The sequence below is a fragment of the Thermobia domestica genome, chromosome 5, assembly GCF_964235325.1.
Source record: "Thermobia domestica chromosome 5, izTheDome1.hap1.1, whole genome shotgun sequence".
NCBI lineage: Eukaryota > Metazoa > Arthropoda > Insecta > Zygentoma > Lepismatidae > Thermobia > Thermobia domestica.
Genome location: NC_137458.1, coordinates 203,178,773 through 203,196,351, shown reverse-complemented (window position 1 = coordinate 203,196,351; position 17,579 = coordinate 203,178,773). Strand labels below are relative to the sequence as shown.

The window sequence follows — 17,579 nt, the reverse complement described above, 5'->3', positions numbered from 1 at the left end:
TTAATCCAAACCTATCTTGTCGAATGTCACCGGAGTCACTGCAAACAAATTCTATTTGACTTAAGTTTGTAATTCGTATCGTTTTCATTAATGATTCGGATTTTGAGGTTATCCACTATGCACTGTATGGACTGACATTTATCGAAAGATGAAAAATTAATGTGTGTGTTCACCATACAGATTCTACACAGAGAAAAGAAGACGCCACCCACCTTACATCTATAATGCGACCTATCTTTTTAAGTTGACTTGCAACATCATGTGCACACTTTTCAAGTTCGTTCTAGTTTTTTGGAAAGAGACTTACAACTTGTACAGAGCGCTAACCAACATTTACAGAAAGTTCCAATCTATGACTAAGGCAATGCCACAAAATGATTTTGGGAAATTGTTGTAATCTTGATCCGACTTCAGATTTTTTCCCGCACACAACACTAACACAATCACTTGTGAAACCAACCACGGTCTCCGAGATAATTATCATCAAAACCGTTCCTTCGGAGACATTCCATAAGAACGTTGTATATTGTACAAGGGTGTATCCAAAAATTCCAAGACTGAATCTGTAAAATGAAAGTTTCTTAGATTTAAAGTTAAATTCCTCCATCACCTTCAAAGTACTCCTCTTTTGCATTAATACAGCGGTCCCAGCGCTTTTGGCATGCTTGGAAGCATTTCTGGAAGTCCCTTTTTGGAATAGTGCAAAGTACCCGCTGCGATTCTTCTTGAATTTCTGGAATGGAGTCGAATCTTCGCCCCTTCACCCGAAGCTTCAGCTTGGGGAAAAGAAAAAAGTCACAGGGGCAGGTCAGGTGAGTATGGGGGATCGGGAACCACTGTAATGTTGTTCTTAGCGAAAAACTGCGCAACTTTGAAAGATCGGTGTGCATATGCATTTTCGTGGTGGAGAATGAGGTTACCGTTATGCCACATCTGTGGCCTTTTGCGACGCACATTTTCACGCAACCTTCTTAGGACATCATAGTAGAAGCCTGCAATGACCGTGCTTCCATGTGGGACAAATTCCCAGTGTACGATCCCCTCTTGGTCACAGAAACATTTGAGCATCGTCTTCAATTTGCGTGCTTTTTTGGGTCTTGGAGACCCAGGACTCTTCCATTGAGAAGACTGAAGTTTAGAGTCTGAGTCGTAAGCATAAATGATGCTCTCAATGCCTGTAATGACGTTGACAAGGAGCGTGGGATCGTTTTTCAGTGCTTTCTTCAGTTACTCACAGATCTGTAGTCGACAATCTTTTTTTCCTGGGTCAACACGCTCGGCACGAATTTCGCTGCAATGAGATGCATGTTCAACTATTCAGCGAGAATTCTCTGACAAGTTCCATTCCCAATTCCAACCTCTGCACAGATATCATGTATGGTACGTCGACGATCCTTGTTCACAGCCGCCCTCACTTCTTCCACTTTTGAGGGGGTTGTTGCCGTGCACAGTCTACCCGACCGATCATCACCAGCAGTCGATGTTCTGCCTTTCTTCAAACGTCCAAACCATTCAAATGTTCGGCTACGGCTCATGCACGAATCACCAAAATCGTGTTTCAACATTTCATAAGTTTCACTTCCAGTTTTACCCAATTCCACACAGAATTTGATGCACACCCTTTGCTCTTCAACTTCCGCCATAACGCCGAGGTAAGAAAAATCGCAGACGGCTAATGCAACCCAGACACGAAAACACGTGCAACATTCAAACGCTTCCACTTTAAACTACGCTACTCGGCACACTGGCTCACAAGATACCACCGCAACACATCCTAGCGGAAAACTTGTAAACTGCAAGGGGTTTGCATGTTATGAGCACTGTTCTGTGATTTATGAATACGCCTACGTATATGATTTTTGATCCAGAAGTTCCAATTGTTATAAAAAGAACGTATAAATATATCACTATAGTTATTGCCTTTACTGTCAATTCCTTCACTATTCGGAATACGCACACGTATATAAATACTTAACGCGATTTTGTTACTTAATGTGGTTGATTCATCAACAATAATGCCTATCATAGACTTAGCACTTGTAATTTTCTCAATAAGTCTACTTTTCATTGCAGCACTCATGTGGCTTACAATGTTCACGCATACAAAATTACTGTGTAAAATTCGCCCCATATCAAGACCGTTGGATACTTGAAAATCTATTAAATGGGAATGATCCAGAAAGGGCTTGTCTTGTTTTGCAACATAGTATGCTGTTCGAGAAACTCGGCATGTTGTTACAACCCTACCAAAGTTTTTCTAAGCTCTGGGTTTCAGCCTCCAAGAGCATTTTTGCTGTGGTACAGTGGACAATACTTTTCTTATATTCAAAAACTTTCTCCAGTAATGAATGTTGTTGCATTTCCGTTGTAGACTCGAAAGGTTTAACACTACGTGCAATCCACTGTTGTGCCAGCAATACGCCAACACCTGAGTACAATTTCAAGTCCTGAACTTCATGACATCTTACAAAATCAAGAGTATTCGAGACAATTAACCACGGGTACTTTTCTTTAAATATTTTAACTTAGTCTGGTTCCAACACAAAGGTGCACTATTGGATTTCAACAATTGGCAATTGGTATCATTTGAACTTGCTCCGGTAGATTCCTCCTGTAGACTTCCGGAGTCTTTCTGTAAAAGACTTACACCGGAGTTACTTTTCATCGCATTACCTCTGGAAGCACTGAAATACGATTCTATTGACCGCTTGGTACGCTTCATTTTACATAATTAGCACAGACAATCACAACATTAAAGGAGCAAAGCAACGCATTTAGAAACGGACTGAATGTTGCTCGCATCTATAGCCAACTGAATTAGGCATACGTAGTTCGCATTGACAAGATGCCGAAAACTTAATGCGCAGGTGCTGTAGTAAGCCTGGAACTACACGAACTAGACAAACTAAATGAATTGTTCTTTTGAACTGATCTTTCTTCCGAACTAGTCCTTGGGAACTAACCGGAATTTTGCTTCTCTAAACTGAATGAACTTAAAAAGGAAAATTTTTGAGTATCCACATATAAAACTATAAAAGGTAAGCGGCTTGGAAGGATTAGGCTTGCTATTGTTCAACCAGCCTTTAGAGTTCCATAAGAATCAGCAATAGTGATTACGAAGCAATAATGAACAATAGTGATTACCAAGTGGGAAAAAGCAGAGGTGGTATGCTTTCCTAAGATTTTGCTTGAGCTTATCGACGATCTAAATGTGGAAGAACACGGATGGTGCGTTTACTTAAACATCGCATTTACAATAACATAGTGATTCGACGCGGCCTTTAAGTGGATTAAAACAAGAAAACACATATATGTCCATATACTTTCTCGTTTCGTTTTCAAGGCTTTGTAGGTACTCTCGTCTCGTATCTAATATCTAGTGTTTAATGATTCTTTCCAATCTGATTTCCATTTTCAAAAGCTTCTTCTGATCTTCTCTCGTCTCGTGGTTAACACTAATTTTCTTATAATTGTAAATACAATGTGAAAAAGAATATTTTGAATATAAAAAAAGAGTCCTGTCAATGTCAAAGGCAGATCCAGGTTAAACAGTTTAAAAATGAAATGAAATCTTTGAGTTTTACGTCCCACGGTTATGCCGGTTAGGCTAAAGGAGACGGTGATGATGAGTAATGAATGAAAATGGTAGAATGAAGAAAGGGGGAGGAAACGGGAGAACCCCGAGAAAACCCACGCACACGGTGTTTGTCCACCACAAAGTTTACTTGGCGGGGGCTGGGATCGAACCCCTTAAGCAGTTTAAGTGGGTACGATAGTTAGAATTTTTTTCAGGTGTGGTGGTGGAATTGCTCGCACAAATGTTGAAAAAATCAAGAGCACAAATTCTGATATTGAATAGGGTGATAGGTAACTGTTATTTACTTTCGAAGCAGCAGCAACGAAATCTTTGATAGTACAAACATATTTGTTGATTCAAGGCTAACATCGTACTTATTGCTGCGTAAAAGCTGTTTTTTTTTCTATACGCCAATTACAATTTAAATCAGTAATCATTACCTGTATGCCATACCGGCCGATTTTGTAACTTTCGGATGCATAACCGGCTCACTTTAAGCATTGCTTCCATCTCAGTGTTTTAATTGCTTATTATTTTTTGATAATAGCAAGTGAGAAATATTCATTTTACTTTGTTTCTATCAAAATAAAAATATTGTGGGTGCGGCGCACCCACAAATTATTTGTGAGTGCTGGAGCTCCGGAGCACCTTCCTAGTTGGCGCGCATGGTAGTAGTAGTAGTAGTAGGAGTAGTAGCAGTAGGAGCAGCAGCAGCAGTAGTAGTAGTAGTGGCAGTAGCAGTAGCAGTAGTAGTAGTACTAGCAGGAACGGGTTAGAAGCCCCGCAGGGTTTGGTTGGGTTCTGTTCTCGACATAAGAAGTATTACTAGTAATATGATGATGATGATGATTATGATTATGACGCTGTATGTATGGAGATTCCATATCGTTGTCCTATTTGCATTCTTGGTCCCTTATTTTGTGGGAGGAGGTAATTTGTCACTTTGTTGATTACCAACATGTCATGTTACTTCATCTTCATAATAAGGTACCGATAATATACCACGATATGGGATCTTCACATATGCTACAATAGCCACACCAGCGTTGTAAAGTATTACCCAGTAAAATATATAATCAACTAAAATACTTAAACACACACACACACACACACACACACACACACACACACATATATATATATATATATATATATATATATATATATATATATATATATATATATATATATATATATATATATGTATGTATGTATGTATGAAATCTTACTATTTATCTTACGCCTAACAGTTTCCAAAGGTGTACTATAAATTAAATACTTACCTATTAACAAATGATTTTCAATATTACTACGTTACAGCGAATATTATGTTATGTATGACTCGTGGTATGCTCGGATTTCGATATCAATCAGAATACAAAATGTAAATTGAAGAATTGTATTCTCGAACTTCCATTTGTTGAATTTCTAGAAAGTCATGATAAAAGTTTCTGTATTTAATTATTTTAGATTTGTAATCTTCTGTAAAATTATGAAAATCTTGTTTATTATCATTTATTAATATGTGTAATTATACCGGTATGTGTAGTATAAACTATGTTGCGTGAGGATTACATAAAACTCTCACCTCGCGTTGTGATCTTTTTTTTTTTTTTTCATGTACTGACGTCGTTACTGCGAACCGAGAATTTTCCCCATTTTAGGAAAATGGGCTGGCGTATCCACTGGGCCATGGATGCCCAGTTCTTCGTAAATGAAGATCGAATCCGAAGAAATATATGATGTCTTCAATTCAGACATCGTTGCGCGAAACCTGCAACATCGGCAGTTGAAGTTGTGTAAATTGTAAGTAGTTTGCAAAGATGGATCCATGAAACACCATACGAAGTTACGCGCGTCTGCACCTCACAAGTAGGACATCTGATGCTGGCCCGTGCAGAAGTACGGTACTACGCCCTTTCCTTATAAAAAAAAAAAAAAAAAAGTAAAATTTGTAGTAAATCACCTTTAAATTAAAACATTCAAACAAATTAGTGTAGTAAAGAACAATAAACTCAGAGGCGCAAGCACCATTTTCTTTCTGAGCATTTTATTTGCTTAGCTATCTTATTCCTGGTTTTTGCCTACTTACATCGTCTGCGGGTCCATATCTTCGCCAGTGAGTATCATAAAAAAAATATCTGTACAAAAATAAAACAATGGATTGTAAGTGATGCTTACGCATACTCCGATAAATTATTTGTTTATTTTTGTAGAAACATAAAATATTTTAGTTTATCTCCTATGGTTGTGTCGTGTAAGCTAAAGGAGATGGTGATGATGAGGAAAAATGAAATGGTGGAATGAAGAAAGCGGAAAGAAACGGGAGAACCCCAAGAAAACACACGCACACGCTGTTTTTTCACCACAAAACCCACGTAGGTGAGCCGTATCGAAGCATGGACTCCCATGGATCAGAGGTGTACGCTCTAACACAGAGCCACCGCAATCCTCAATTGAAAGTACAGATGTAATACGCCATTATAACGATATCACAGTAATATTTATTGTTAATATTTTATGAAATAGGTTAGATAGAAGATTTGTTTTTTGTGATAAAAAAGGCATATTTCTGGTGGGACAGTACATTGACAAATGAAGCTGACGTATGAAAATATATTCCTTCTTGGTGATACTTCCACTACCTTGTTACGAAGTCACTTTTTATAACATTGACAGAATTTATATTTTAAAATGAATTTTATATAGAAAAAGCTGTCTTAATTCATTCTTACAGTGAAGTAAGTTACTTTGTATAGTTCATATACAACTGAATAATAATAATAATAATAATAATAATAATAATAATAATAATAATAATAATAATAATAATAATAATAATAATATAGTTGTTGCCGTTGGAATTAGCTACATTCGTTGCAGCATTATAGGAACTACTGCACTGTAGCAGTTCTGTGTGGTGGTAGCAAGTTTTAGAACTAAAGTATATGAAACAGGCATCATTCCTAAATGGCAGAAAACCTAAAAATTGGGGTGCCGTTTAGGTCTTATGAACGTTACCGTGGAATAGACAGTAGCGATAGGAATATACGTAGTTTGAATCCTATGTTAAACTTCAGGTCTCATTCATATTTCATAGACTTAGTGTTGATCTTAAATCCATTGATATAAACTAGGGATGGCCAATTCCGGAATTTTTACTTTCCGGAATCCGGAAAGTAAAATCGGAAAATTCCGGAATTCAGAAAAATTCCGGAATTCAGAAAAATTCCGGAATTCAGAAAAATTCCGGAATTCAGAAAAATTCCGGATTTCGGAAAAATTCCGGATTTCTGAAAAAAATTCGGATTTCGGAAAAAATCCGGAATTCGGAAAAATTCCGGATCTCGGAAAAAATCCGGAATTCGGAAAAATTATTTTTTCTTTTTGTAATCCTAAGAATTTTGTTCAAATGCAAACGAACAAATTTCCTTTTTGTAATCCTAAGAATGTATGATGCAAGTTAAGCTGAAACTTACATCCTAAAGTATACATTACTCAATCTTCCCATGGTTAATGAGATGTAGTCCAAAAGTACGATGTACTCCTAATATTTAATTTTTGTTTTACTGTGATATTATCCAGAGATAAGACATATCACACTGAGATAAACAACTTGACATAATGAAGATGTTATCATACGTAGTTTTCCAGAAAATCGTGAGAAACGAATTTTTATGAAGTTAAAATATGCGTCGCTTGTTGCCAGTGTGATGCAATTGATAACTTTTATGCTGGAATAGTCATATTATTATTATTATTATTATTATTATTATTATTATTATTATTATTATTATTATTATTATTATTATTATTATTATTATTATTAATCGTTTATGTACTGTAAAAGAAAAATATGAACCGTTAAGTAGTAGATTTTATCTGTTGTTTTTTGATATCTTCTAACAGTAATAACAAACTGCTTGTAAATACGCAATGATTATCAAGGACAATGGCATATTAATGTAAGGACTACTCTGCAGACTAGCAATAAACAATAAACAATAACAGATAAACAATAGTTCAAAAAAAAAAAAAAAAGTAACTAACTTGGACACGTCAGAATGTTCGCGAGAATATAGGGACGCATTGAGACTAGCAAAAAACGTGGTGTCATTATTACTCAAAGGGCCGTACGATGGAGGCATTAAAGTTAATGTTAATGGCACTAATGAGCACTTACTTGCTCTAACGGTTAACCTCATTTTTGAGATGATTCTTAGAAGTGGGCGTGTTGGCATGCAGTTAGAAGACTTATATCCATTATTTAAAAAGCACACGTTATCTGTGGAGTACTAACGATTTGCGTCACTATCGAACATTAACGTAGCACTAGCGACGTTTAAAGTCGAAATTGGAGTCAGACATAAGTGGCTTGTCAACTTCACGGACATTATATTTTCCTTGAATGCGAGAATTTTGCGCCCGGGAAATTTGCGCCCTACCACAAAAATAGGAAAAAATGCGCTCGCAATATATTTGCACTGGGATGTTTGCGCCCTACCCCAAAAAGAAGGGAAAATGCGCCGGCTATATATTTGCAGTGGGATGTTAGCGCCCTACAATTTAACTTATTATTGTATTGTGTAAAGTAACTTCCACTCGCACTTGAACTAGGCTTGCCTCTCATCGTCTCAGTGAGTTACTCCATCCGTTATAATATTCCGAACAAATGAAAAAAAAAAAAATACAATTTTAGTTCACTAAAGGGCAATCCATACAAATACAATTTTTCATTATACTACAAAATTTACAATAAACGTATAAATGACTGATATATAATTATTTATTAATATAATCAAAGAGTATAACTTAATCTACAAAAGGCTGTTTGGCTCTACCCAGATATCTCTGTTCACAATCCTTGCGAGTTGTTTGGCTTTTCAGGACACAAAATATAGAAAAGAAAATGTAAAGTGAATGTAAAATCAGTTCAGTAATATTATCAAGAAAACTATGTACAGTGTGTTTACTTGCTGGAATTACGCTTCAAACACACAATTGCGTTCAGTCGTTCTTTCAGGAAAAATGTTCCGGGGGGCACATTTAGTATTCCGGAGGGGGGGTCACTGCTGGTACTATTCTATTTATTATTATATTATAGACGTATTATTTTGGTCTCCTCCGAGGTGGCACTCTGAGAGCTCTGGGGAGGCCAGTGTTCCCCCAAAATCATCTCTGGAAGAAGCAGTGATTGCGTTGATCCGTTGTGTTCTTTTGGCTTATATTGAAGTTTATTCTCCCCTTATATAGCCACAATGAAAATAAATCACAAATGGCATGGTTGTGGGGGGGAGGATTGTTTATGCTGTAATGTCAGCCCCTCCGAGCAAATGCGTAAGCTCCAATAGGTTCTTTTATTTCGCAGGGCTCAAACTTCCCGGTGGAGGTACATCGCAGGCGCAATTTTCCCTGTTCTTGAGGTAGGGCGCAAACCCAGGCGCAAAATTCTCGACACCATTCGAATGACCTCGGAAGACTATATCTTTTTCAATACTTTTTTATATTTTTTTACTCGAGATTTCTTCATAGCTTCTTATTAAAATACTTACTAATATATTCTCATTTTATTGTCCTAACCAATCAATATGGGTATGTTGTCAGTAAAATATTTAGATTGATCGAGCCTCTGGTGTGTAACCACAGTATTTCATATCATGCCTCCATTAGAAATCTTGGCTAAACGAACCAATATATGTTGCCAATAAAATAGTTTAGAATGATTGAGCCCCTGGTAAATAACAGTATTTCGTGACAGACCCCCCCCCCTTCCTATTACCATATTCTAGCTACGTGCCTGACTCAGCTAATTCTCTACATTCTTTACCAAGCACACATTTTCTAAAGCGGAAAATGCTCTCTAAATACCTAAGCTCATTATTTTCAGCAGATGCACAAAGTGGGTAACATTCTATCTACATGAATGTTATATATGTCGATTACTGGAAACCGCTTCTCGCTATCTATTACCATATTTACTATATAATGATTAACGTTAAACCGGAAATGATTGATTTGTACCGCTTCCGGTTTGAATATTACATTCATCAGGGAACTCGATTCTTAACTATTGACTCTGTACATCATGGCCAAAATTGATTGGTAATCCATCAGATAGTTCTTGAGACTGTTTGTTTCACTGACGGACAGAATGAATATATGGCTATAGAGTTTTGATAAACTAAATTCGTTAATGAGTGATGATGGAACAAATATAAGAAAGGGAACCAAGAGTAGGCCTACCACCGGGAAAATTTTCGAACACAAAATTAGCCATCGAAAACCCACATGTCCTGGGTTAGAATACCATAGATGAAAACTCTACCACTGAGTCATCAATCACCCGCTTATTAGTTTTATTAATTATTATATTAATATAAATTAATGAATGCCTGCTTATGTTAATTATTGAACAATTACATTGTATACTTCGTAAAGTCAAAAATTATAAATTTGTATTTACTGTACATAGGCCTACAGTGAGCGCAGAAAGTGTTCGTACACCTATGCTATTGAAACGAGAATGCCTGCGAAAAAGAAACAGAAAATTTAAGAAGTGTAATAACACACACAATATGAATAATGAAAACTAACAAGTAGACCTCACCACTTCGCCGTTCCGTTAGCAAAAGGAAACAACTACTGTCCTAATGTAGGGTTGAATATAAGATACTGAAAAAAAAAATAACTGCTAATGAGCACTAGAAATATGGGAAAACGAAATAGAAACATGGATTTGGGAAAGCCAAGTACAATATAATTTGATAGTTGCAAGACCGATGTTTTTTTTTTTTTTTAAATAGATGGAGGAACAATAGTTATGACTTCAACTATGTAAATCGAGTTAGGAGGGATGTTTTTATAGCATTCCAGATCATGACCGCCATCTTGAAATCCGCCATATTGGATTGACGTCAACTTTTTCAAATGGAAAGAGGGCCATGTGAGGTATCAAGCAACAATGATTTTTTCCACCCAATCTCATACACTAATTAGTTTGTCAATATCTAGAACGGTTTACAACTTACAGTTCTTTGAGTGTTGAAAAATTCGTTGTTTGTAGCAGATAACAGATAACTATATTGACAACGAACATAGCTCCAGAGGTAGCATTCTTACTGGACAAAATTACGGCAATGCAAGAAATGCAAGTCCTCAGCATTCATAAAATGGTCAAAACAGAATTTTCCAGAGCACCATGAGCACCTAACAAAAAATGAAGCGTCACAAATATCTCAAAAGTTAATGCCAACAATATTGAAAGCATACTTCCTCGGCACCTCGAAACATTCAATCGGCTCATCATTAGATACTGATTTACAATATGCTTATTGAATCATTCCTATGAAGCTAGGAGACTGAAATTGATTGTACACAAGGGAATGCAGAGTGACAATAGTATCTCTGTCATGCAGTTTTGAATGGAAATGTTCGTCCTTTATTGCATAATCACATATGGTACGCCAATGTTTTGTATTGTCTAAAGAAATACATTCAAAGGTTGAAATATGCTGGTGGTACATTTTGGAATTTGTCGGACTTCCACTGATTTCCCAGTTGGAGCTGTTGTACTTCGCACCTCTTCATTATTAAATGATTCTCAGCTATCCAGCATAAGTGAATTCCTGCTCCCTGTATTGGCCAATAGTAATTCACATACCATTCTCGCAATTCATTTAATCCCATTTTACCAGATGTTCTTTTCCTGGAGAACAACGAACAGCTTACCAACCAACTCTCCCTCTAAATTAATAAAAAGCATGATTGTGTAGGAATGTGTGATAGCATTTACACTTATTGCAAGAGCCTCAATTTTCCTTTTGCCTTTTATATCCAACGTTCTCAGGCGATGCATTTCATATTGAAAACCACTTTGGACAGCATCACATACATATTTAAACTCAAAATTAGGCAACGTCTGTTTGATGTTGTGAACGTACTCTTTAGCAGTCTGCCTCCTGTAAAATGGAACGCTGACTTCGCGTGATAGTCCTTTATTTTTTTTTAAACAACACGATCGTAGGTTCACTCGCTAATGCGAAATCGGTTACATATTGTCTTTTTATCGTGGTTTGGATGTTGTGTCATGTAGTTAATAATTTGTTTCGTCTTCTGAACCGAGAGTGAAGCGCCTTTCTTGCGTTTCGATGGTGATGGAAGTGATGCGTCTGACGTGGTTTCTTGGACACTTAGTGTTCTGTCAGCATCTTCGGAATCTGTTGTGTGATTACTCCCTTCCGCTACTACACTAGCTTCTTGATTGTTTATCTCATGATGTGCCTCTTCTAGAATATCCAGAGTGTATTCCATTTCGAATTCCAGTTCTTCATCCGCTAGGAATCCAATTATGTCATCTGCGATTACTCTTTCCTGTTCTGATATATTTGTTGCTTTGTGCTTGAACCGTAATGTCTGCAACTGCTGCAAGAGGTACCTGGCAATATTTGCCTTATTTAACGCCATGGTGTGTCGTTTTTTAGTCTATATTTTTTGCCTGCACACACTCTCCCAAACACACACACACGTAGAGACCACGCAGAATTACAGACACAATGCAACAAACGAAATAACTATTCTTCAAACACTTCCAAGTTCAGGGGTAGAACTGACAGTGAGAATAATATATTTCCTACACTTGTCTCCTTACAAAGAGTTTGTCGCTGTAGAATGGTACACGATGCACGTAAGTTCCTACCTTATACCGTAGCTGTTACGAGCAGGAATGTCATTGGCAACCAATATTGCTATTCTCTTCATCGTGCTGTCCCTATTGCTTATAGTTTCAGTTTAAATGTACAAACGCACACACGAAGTGTCGAGGTCAGAACTACTTTATGAATGCTTAGGACTTTCATTTCTTGCATTGCCGTAATTTTGTTCTGTAAGAAAGCTGTCTCTGGAGCTATGCTCATTGCTACTGTAGTTATCTGTTATCTGCTACAAACAACGAATTTTTCAACATTCAAAGAACTGTCAGTTGTAAACTGTTCTAGATATTGACAAACTAATTAGCGTATGAGATTGGGTGGAAAAAATCATTGTTGTTTGATACGCCAAATGGCCCTCTTTCCATTTGAGAAAGTTGACGTCGATCCAATATGACGGATTTCAAGATGGCGGTCATGATCCGGAATGACATAAAAAACATCCTTCCTAATTCGATTTACATAGTTGAAGTCATAACTATTGCTCCTCCATCTATTTCGAAAAGATATCGGTCTTGCAACTATCAAATTATATTGTAAATGGCTTTCCCACATTCATGTTTCTATTTCGTTTTTCCATATTTCTAGTGTTCATTAGCAGCTAAAATTTTTGTCAGTGTCTTGTATTCAAACCTACATTAGGACAGTAGTTGTTTCCTTTTGCTAACACAACGGCGAAGTGGTGAGGTCTACTTGTAAGCTTTATGAATATATCAATAAAGAACCACAAAGACAAGTTTAATGGTCAGAAAGTAAATAAATTCCGTAGAAAGTGTATAGAGTAGACGCAAAAAGTGATCGTACACCTGACGTACGAATACGAAACAAAGATACCACAACTGGGGTTCAGTAGTATTCACCTGAGTATACACCTCTGTATAGCATGAATAGGAGTGAATAGGAGTGAATAAACTGCACGGTGGGCTGTCAAAATGGGAAGCAACCGAACAGAAACAAATGAGGAGACAAGAAAAGTAATTATTAAATTGCATAAGAAGGGTAAGTCTTTGAGAAAGATAGCAAACCTTGCAGACAGGCCTCGTTCAACAGTACAAACAATAATTGCGATGTATAATGTTTCTATCACTGTGCGAAACCATAAAAAAAAAAAGAAAAAAAAAAAAACTGGAAGACCAAGAGTGTTGAGTGAACAAGATAAACGTTACATTATTAGGGAAAGAAAAAAGGTTCCAAAAAGTAGTGCTGTGCAATTGGCAACGGATTTGGAAACACGCGGTGTTAAAGTATCAGCCAGTACAGTGCGGAATATTTGCAGGGTATCATGGTCGGATAGCCAGGAAAATGTTCTGGGTGAGCAAGACAAATCGTATAAAGAGACTAAAGTTTGAAAAAGAGTATAAAGATAAGGGATCAGGCTTCTTTCTGGAATAGGGTCATATTTTCGGACAAAAGTAAATTTAATTTTATCGAGTCCAATGGGAGGCGTATGGTATGGCGCAAGGTGAATACAGAGATGAATCCTCAAAATCTCGTCCCTAAAGTAAGACACGGAGGAGGGTCCGTGCTCGTCTGGGGTTGTATGAGTGCCTCAGGAGTGGGTCGTCTCCACCTTATCGATGGAGTGATGATCCACAAAGTGTATATTAACATATTAAAGGAATATCTCCATACTAGTGCGCAGAAGATGGTTCTTGAAAACAATTTATTGTTCAGCAAGACAACGACTCCAAACATACAGCGGAAAATACTCGATTGTGGCTACTCTATAATACCTTGAAACAGCTTCGCACACCTCCCCAATCCCCAGACATGAACCCCATAGAACATCTATGATCTGTTCTGGAGACAAGAATCAGAAGGCACAGCTTCTCTACTAAAGAAGGCCTAAGAAAAGCTATTCAAGAAGAATGGGACATAATCAGTCCCGAAGCTACAGAACTACGAACTACTATAGGTGAAATCAATGCCACGAAGACTACAGACAATCATTAACGCACAGGGTAATCCCACAAAATATTAAATAACGTAATATACTTTATAAGCATTAATTCAAGCATAAGTGCACGGTGACTTTTTGCGTTTACAAAAAAGGAATTATCTCTTTTCTTCTGAACAAAACAGTGATTGTGTTTGTTTGGCCTTTCTCTTGTATATAGAAATAAAATGTATGAATGTGTAGTCTTAATGCTGGTTATATATATATTTTCCACCTCCCGTTCTCATGCTAGCTGTTTTCAATATCAAGTATGCACGGTGTACGAACACTTTCTGCGCTCACTGTAGGTATGTTGACAATAAGCGAATGATGTTAGAATATTTGTTGAGATTTATTTTCCTTCACTGCCTTTCGCCTGGTTAAAAAGTACGGTAGTTTGCAGTGCTTTGGAGCAGCTGCAGGTGGGAACGCGATCATGTTTGAGACATACCGGCGACTTTTTTGTGTGTGAAAATAAGACCTTTCTCATAAAGCAGTAAATAACTGCAGTAGCAATTGTCTACGTAAATGATAAAGACATATCCAACTACAAGAAACTAATACAGTATATATATATTCATTATTGTGTTTCTGTTTTAACAGCTACTAGCTAGGGATGGTCAATTCCAGAATTTTTACTTTCCGGAATCCGGAAAGTAAAATCGGAAAAATTCCGGATCTCGGAAAAATTCCGATTTTTTCTAAATTCCGGATTTTTCCCGAATGTCCGAATTTTTCTGAATACCGGATTTTTTCCGAAATCCGGAATTTTTACGAATTCCGGAAAGTAAATTTTCCGATTCCGGAAAACAAAATTTCCGGAATCCGGATTCCGGAAAATTTTGGCCATTTCTAATATAAACCTAGTTTTTATGTTTTATTATATACTCACGTTCGAAAACTTGGTCACTTACCTTGCACTATAACATTTTATTTAGAGGAGAATCAAGCAAAGATAATGTTCTTTGATTCTTGAGACCTTAGTGTTTACAAGATTCTATCATAAGGTCTGTGAAAATATACTCAAAATCTCTGCTACTAACGTTAGCATGTTTCTGAAACCGTATAGGGATTATGGTTAAAAGAAAACTGAATCAACATGGAAAGGAAAGTGGAAAAGCAACAAAAACTAATATGCTTCTTGGGTAATCATGTAAATAGATAATTTTCGGAGAGTGTTCATCTTCTCCACTTTAAAGTCTTCTTATGGTGAGAGTTGTTTAAAAAATAAAATTTTATCAGCAAGCTCTATATCTTGTTGAATGAAAAATAATTCTTGGACAATTTCATAAATCAAGAATGTGTATCGATTCTTACCTTAGAGTCATATTCTCAATAGATTTGTCGAATTTACTCACGTTGCAGAAATCTAAAATTTTGTCAGAATATTTTTAAGCATTAAAAGTTTCCCAAAATTTCGTAATTCTAAGACATTTCAAAGCATGAGAAGCCAACAAACCTAACCTAACCCAATATTCAAAACCCTTCACTGAGTAATTATGTAATACCATTTCCAGAAAATATTCTGTCTCTTCTAACATTAGAAAGGACAAATATTTTTCTTTATTACCATATGCTTTTATTACTTTAATTTTTTTTATTGCCACTACTAGCGTGATTTCTACTTCGAATAATGTTCGTGCTTCACGTCACCTATATTTTCATCATTAAGATCAAAAAGGAAGAATGAACGAGAAAGAAAAGGTAACTCTAATGGAAACATGTTATACTCTGTGAACATGACGATTCTCCAATGTCTTGCTATCAACAGTGCAGAGACCAGGAAACAAGATCATTCTCATGTGACTCACAAAACATTTAACATACAGGAATAAAACCAGCTTTACAACTCTAGATGAGAGGGGAAAGGAAACCTTTGTTCCTTTGGCTACCTTAGCGATGTATGCTTATATATGTATGTATATGTTTAATACAAAATCTCTATATAAACAAACACACGCATTTGCACCCACATGTAAGACTGAATAACGAACATTCTACTTGTATAACAGCACGATGTACAATATTAAAAGAGGGAGAAAGTAGTTACCATTCCATTTCAGATTTCTTGTTCGGATAAGGAACTAAAACACTTGTGGCGGAATAATAGCAACACAGTAGTGACTCATGTATAATTCGGAATGAATTCAGGAAGTCACAGTTCGATTCCAAGTATATCACTTCAAAGCGACACTTTTCTATAATTAGAAATAACTACCGTTCATCACTTATAGAATCATGTTTTTACATTCTAATTTCATATTGTTTGCAAATATCAAGTACAACATTTAGTTTATAGTGCACTTCTTTGTAACGAAAGTGGTTTATATATGGTGGGTAATTACTGTTTACGGTTCTGTATCTATCAAATTACGTAATAGATTTTAATCATAGGTGCTTGTGCGAAGAAGAAAAAAAGAGTTCTTTGATGTATTACGAAACAGGAACTTATTTCTTTAATACATGCATAATAATTAATTAGCCTTATTTACAAGTATCTTATAAATTCAGATTAAGTATTATAATTCCAAAAAATCTTAAATACCAATAGTAAAAGAACGCGCGCGTATGTGTCTGTATATCTATCATAAAATTTTCTCATAGAAAGGAGTCACCTAGAGCCACCGAATTTTGTACACACACCCACACCCACCCACCCACACTTATATATATATATATAGTGTGTGTGTTATAGTGTGCCTTTTAAAAGGTCTCTCTCCAAAACCTTTCTGAAATGAAGGGAGCTATCTCCATTAGTGATATTACAGTGACAGTGAATTGTTCACGATGATCTACTGACAAATTTGGTGAAAAAAGTTTCCAAATTGGATCAGACTTCCGTGAAGTTAGCGACCAAAAGTTTAAAAAATCGATATATTTTTAGAGTTCTGAGTAGCACTCAAAAGATTTCTAGAGTTCCTGCTGGGTTAAACCAATAGTTCTGGTTAAATAAAGATTTTATAGCGATTTTTAAGTTTCGGTGCCAACTTCACGCAAAACCGAAAATCTTAAAATGTCTATATTTTTTTTTTAGAGTTCTGAGTAACACCCAAAGAGTTCTACAGTTCCAGCTAGGTTAGACCAATAGTTCTGGGGAAATAAAGATTTTAGAGCGATTTTAAAGTTTTGGTGCCAACTTCACGCAAAACCGAAAATCTTAAAATGTTTATATTTTTTAGAGTTCTGAGTAGCACTCAAAGAGTTCTAAGGTTCCTCATGAAAATTTAGAAGAGTTCTCGAAAAATAAGGGAGTGAACGGGAAATAAATGTTTCCGCATAATCTACTGACTACATATGCAATCGGTGCAAATCATTAACAAATATATAACACGTCCCTAATAAAAATCAACCAATGTTACCC

At 36.3% G+C, this 17,579-nt stretch overlaps 1 pseudogene; it reads right to left on the bottom strand.

The window, feature by feature from the left end:
- Nucleotides 1-1,313: 1,313 nt before the first annotated feature.
- Nucleotides 1,314-1,643, bottom strand: LOC145685369 (protein GVQW3 pseudogene; annotated as a pseudogene).
- Nucleotides 1,644-17,579: the final 15,936 nt, after the last annotated feature.